The sequence below is a fragment of the Staurois parvus genome, unplaced genomic scaffold (assembly GCF_062004578.1).
Source record: "Staurois parvus isolate SC_StPar_1 unplaced genomic scaffold, SC_StPar_1.0 ptg002796l, whole genome shotgun sequence".
NCBI classification, from domain to species: domain Eukaryota; kingdom Metazoa; phylum Chordata; class Amphibia; order Anura; family Ranidae; genus Staurois; species Staurois parvus.
Window position 1 is genome coordinate 1 of NW_028320592.1, and position 6,028 is coordinate 6,028.

Sequence of the window (6,028 nt, forward strand, 5' to 3'; positions counted from 1 at the left end):
TGTTTTGCATGTTCTTCCTTCTAAGGTGTGTTTGTGTTATTGTACAATGATTGTGTTTATTATCTTTCCATTGTAATCCTAACACATGTCCATTGCTCTGCTCTTCCAAGTTTGCTTTATTTAGAATGAAATGCAGTTTTCAGACAAACCTGATGAGAAATGTATGTGTGGGGGATTTGGGGAGGTGGGAGGTGTTATTTTGGCACGTATGTATTTTAATATTGATATTTTGATCTGCAGCCTGTTTTGTGGATAGATAAGCCTACTAAGTGATTCATATTAACCGTTTGTTTCCTGCTGTAACCTGTGAAAGTACAGTTCATTAGAATTATAATCTTTTAGATTGTAAGCTCTTATGAGCAGGATCGCTCTATTTTAGCAACATCAATCCTGCTTTTTGTTTTTTCACCAAGAAATTGAATGTAGCTACTTGTTGTTGCTGTCCAAATAAATGTGGAATGTGTATTTGATCAATAAACATTTGGACTATTTTTTTGGGGGGGATTTTTTAATGTTCTAGTTCAGGGGTCCTCAAACTTTTTAAACAGGGGGCCAGTTCACTGTCCCTCAGACCGTTGGAGGGCCAGACTATAGTTTAAAAAAAAAAAAAAAACTATGAACAAATGCAGACACAGTACAGATGACCAGAGACTGCGGACACAGTACAGATGACCAGAGACTGCGGACACAGTACAGATGACCAGAGACTGCGGACACAGTACAGGGGATGACCAGAGACTGCGGACACAGTACAGATGACCAGAGACTGCGGACACAGTACAGGGGATGACCAGAGACTGCGGACACAGTACAGGGGATGACCAGAGACTGCGGACACAGTACAGGAGATGACCAGAGACTGCGGACACAGTACAGATGACCAGAGACTGCAGACACAGTACAGGGGATGACCAGAGACTGCGGACACAGTACAGGAGATGACCAGAGACTGCGGACACAGTACAGATGACCAGAGACTGCGGACACAGTACAGGGGATGACCAGAGACTGCGGACACAGTACAGGGGATGACCAGAGACTGCGGACACAGTACAGGAGATGACCAGAGACTGCGGACACAGTACGGGAGATGACCAGAGACTGCGGACACAGTACGGGAGATGACCAGAGACTGCGGACACAGTACGGGAGATGACCAGAGACTGCGGACACAGTACGGGAGATGACCAGAGACTGCGGACACAGTACGGGAGATGACCAGAGACTGCGGACACAGTACAGGGGATGACCAGAGACTGCGGACACAGTACAGGGGATGACCAGAGACTGCGGACACAGTACAGGAGATGACCAGAGACTGCGGACACAGTACAGGAGATGACCAGAGACTGCGGACACAGTACAGGAGATGACCAGAGACTGCGGACACAATACAGGAGATGACCAGAGACTGCGGACACAGTACAAGAGATGACCAGAGACTGCGGACACAGTACAGGGGATGACCAGGGGATGACCAGGGACTGCGGACACAGTACAGGGGATGACCAGGGACTGCGGACACAGTACAGGGGATGACCAGGGACTGCGGACACAGTACAGGGGATGACCAGGGACTGCGGACACAGTACAGGGGATGACCAGGGACTGCGGACACAGTACAGGGGATGACCAGGGACTGCGGACACAGTACAGGGGATGACCAGGGACTGCGGACACAGTACAGGGGCGGCGGGATTACTGGGCCGGCCGCTCCATAAGACGCACAGACATTTCTCCCCAAGTGTGTCTTATGGAGCGAAATAGTGCCCCATCATTGGTGTCAGTGGGAGGAATAGTTCCCCATCATTGGTGTCAGTGGGAAGAATAGTGCCCCATCATTGGTATCAGAGGGAGGAATAGTGCCCCATCATTGGTGTCAGTGGGAGGAATAGTGCCCCATCATTGGTGACAGTGGGAGGATTAGTGCCCCATCATTGGTGTCAGTGGGAGGAATAGTGCCCCATCATTGGTGTCAGTGGGAGGAATAGTGCCCCATCATTGGTGTCAGTGGGAGGAATAGTGCCCCATCATTGGTGTCAGTGGGAAGAAACGTGCCCCATCATTGGTGTCAGTGGGAGGAATCGTGCCTTATCATTGGTGTCAGTGGGAGGAATCGTGCCCCATCATTGGTGTCAGTGGAAGGAATCGTGCCCCATCATTAGTGTCAGTGGGAGGAATCGTGCCCCATCATTGGTGTCAGTGGGAGGAATCGTGCCCCATCATTGGTGTCAGTGGGAGGAATCGTGCCCCATCATTGGTGTCAGTGGGAGGAATCGTGCCCCATCATTGGTGTCAGTGGGAGGATTAGTGCCCCATCATTGGTGTCAGTGGGAGGAATAGTGCCCCATCATTGGTGTCAGTGGGAGGAATAGTGCCCCATCATTGGTGTCAGTGGGAGGAATAGTGCCCCATCATTGGTGTCAGTGGGAGGAATAGTGCCCCATCATTGGTGTCAGTGGGAAGAATCGTGCCTTATCATTGGTGTCAGTGGGAGGAATCGTGCCCCATCATTGGTGTCAGTGGAAGGAATCGTGCCCCATCATTAGTGTCAGTGGGAGGAATCGTGCCCCATCATTGGTGTCAGTGGGAGGAATCGTGCCCCATCATTGGTGTCAGTGGGAGGAATCGTGCCCCATCATTGGTGTCAGTGGGAGGAATCGTGCCCCATCATTGGTGTCAGTGGGAGGATTAGTGCCCCATCATTGGTGTCAGTGGGAGGAATAGTGCCCCATCATTGGTGTCAGTGGGAGGAATAGTGCCCCATCATTGGTGTCAGTGGGAGGAATAGTGCCCCATCATTGGTGTCAGTGGGAAGAAACGTGCCCCATCATTGGTGTCAGTGGGAGGAATCGTGCCCCATCATTGGTGTCAGTGGGAGGAATCGTGCCCCATCATTGGTGTCAGTGGAAGGAATCGTGCCCCATCATTGGTGTCAGTGGGAGGAATCGTGCCCCATCATTGGTGTCAGTGGGAGGAATCGTGCCCCATCATTGGTGTCAGTGGGAGGAATAGTGCCCCATCATTGGTGTCAGTGGGAAGAATCGTGCCCCATCATTGGTGTCAGTGGGGGGAGGAATAGCGCCCCATCGTTGGTGTCAGTGGGGGGAGGAATAGCGCCCCATCGTTGGTGTCAGTGGGGGGAGGAATAGCGCCCCATCGTTGGTGTCAGTGGGGGGAGGAATAATGCCCATCGTTGGTGTCAGTGGGGGGTGGAATAGCGCCCCATCGTTGGTGTCGGTGTGGGGGGGGAGGAATAGCGCCCCACCATTGGTGTCAGTGGGGGGGAGGATTAGTGCCCCATCATTATTATCAGTGACACCAATGATGGGGCAGTATTCCTCCCACTGACACCAATGACACTTAACTTGCTGATCTCTGTTCCAGCATACCTGGTTGCAGCAGCACCATCTGCACGGCACACTTACCTGTCAGCTGTCCTTCTTCACTCCGGCCTCTCCCTCACTCGATGTTCGCGGGGCCGCTCAGCTCCGCCTCCTCGCAGGTGATTGGCCGCCTGTGTGCCTTTCCTGAGCTACAGTTCTGGCGCCCAATCACCGGTGAGGAGGCGGAGCCGAGCGGCAGGAGTGAGGGAGTGGCTGGAGTGAATGAAGGAGCAGCGCTTCCTGGACTGGATCATCGTGGGACTGGGACCGGAGCCAGGTAAGGCACAGCAGCCCCCTGCCCGCTCTTGTACTTCGTGTCCCTTCCTGTCCCGCCCCTGCCGGCGTGCGGGATAAATGGCCTCGGCGGGCCGCATGTGGCCCGCGGGCCGTAGTTTGAGGACCCCTGTTCTAGTTGAATGTAGCACAGTGGCTAAATGGTTAGCACTTCCGCCTGGCAGTACTCGGGTCATTGGTTCAAATCCCAGCCATAGCACCTCCTGCCTGGAGTTTGCATGTTCTCTCTGTGCCTGTGTGGTTTTCCTCTGGGTACTCCGGTTTCCTCCCATACGCTAAAGACATGCTGGTAGGTTAATTGGATCCTGTCAAAATTGGCCCTAGTATGTGTAAGTATGTAAGTTAGGGACCTTAGATTGTACGCCGCTTGAGGGTTAGGGACTGATGAATATATGTAAAGCGCTGAAAACATGTCCAATTTCTAGATCCATTGAGGTACATAGCAGAGGTTCAAGTTTCTTCCTAACTATACAGGTGGCACAGACACAAGCATACACCCAGGGCCACTGTTAGATATCATGGGGCCCCGTACAGCATACCTGACAGCCCCCCACCGCCAGAGAAAATATCCAAATTATATTTAAGGTAAAAATACACTAAAAACATTATTAATAGACACAATCCCAACCAAATTCCTGTGCAATCTAAATGATAAAACTGTACTGAGTTCATAAAGCTGTGTGTGTAATGGAGGTCTTGGGGCTCATTCACATGGGTGCTGTGGCCTATAGAGTGGGAATCAGTGGTTGGTTTTTGTGGCTATCGCTCTTTGCAGGCAACCTATGTTACACTATGGAAATGCTGCAGGTCCTAATTTGACAAGCATATGGGTGCAGGTGTACAGCCCTGAACACAGACAGTGAGCATTCAGGGCCACTTCCCCACGCCTTCAACCTGCCAGATGACAACCTGTGTTCATACAGCTGCTGTGCCCCCATAGTGTAACAGGTGGCTCCATCCACATGAACAACCCCCTCATTCATGCTGTAGGACCCCGCTGATGTTGGAACAGAGGGAGTCTAGGGACCTGGGTGACAAGAGTGCCAGTGGTTGTTGCTTGCAGCTCTTGCAGATGATGACCTTGGAAGGGGGATGATCCTCTGATTTGGACATCGTAATAATAGACAGAGCAGATTCTGTGGATTGCCAGACGTGCAGCAGAGCAAGGTAGGTAGTGAGGACAAGAGACTGGAGCAGAGTCATGGGATAGCCAGGGTCATCAACAGTCGGGCAGCGCGGTACAGAATCAGAAGGAAAAGCCAAGGTCAGGAGCAGAGCCAAAGTCAGGAACCGGTAACAGGAGAGTAATCGAAGTCGGGTCAGGAACAAGCCGGGTTGGTAACAGAGGAATCGTACAGGAACAAGCAGGACACAAATGGGCCGTCTGGCGCCGATCTTTGTTGTGCGTGTGCGCAATCTCGCATTTCTGCGCATGCGCACAACCGTCAATTCTGCGGGAATTCCTATGCGCATGCGCGTTCCCGATTCTTCTTGCCGGAAATCCCTTACAATATATATGTATATAAGACCGGTCGTGATATACTTTCACAGCCCGCACTACCTCTGGCCACCACTAGAGGGAGACTCCAATCCAGCTTGCTGACCACACACAAGCAGATACGAATCTTATATACAATCTGGAGCACACTAAGTGTTGAGGAGCAACCTACCAATCGGCACACCCTTCTAGGATTCCTCCACCTATCCTACAAGCTAGAACCCCAGTGTTAATCACTCTTCCACTGTCCACATCCCCCCGCACCAGACACACAACAAATGGTAGCTTGCCACCACCCAACAGTTTTATCCGCAGACTGGCCTGCTGGGCCACCACATACACACATATCTCTGTCTGGCAGATCTGTTACCTTTACAATCTGCATGCAATCTGCCAACACGCAGTGCAATTGCATACAGATTGGCAATGAACTTGACCGAGCATATAAAGACACTACAATACAAAACAATCTCTCTGGAGATATGAGCCCGAGCTTAAGTACCCAGAACTCACTTATTAATTTTATGATTTAATATCCCGAAAGTGGTCAGTGCATAAAATATGTATAAACAGTTACAGAAAATACAAAAAGACACACAATTGGCTATTGACTATAACATAAAAGGGAATAAAAAACAGAAATAAAACTTTTACCAAGAGTTATCCTGCGACTGGAGCAATCAGAGAAAGTCTGCGATCTGCCAGTCAATAGAACTGGCTCCGTTTGGATCACACTGTCCATATTCCAGGTCCTCAGTTTATGGGAATATGGACGTAGGCTGGACATTAGCCCTTGGCCAATCAACTCTGGGGGGTGTTTCTGTACCAGCGCACAGGACATTCAGGGTAC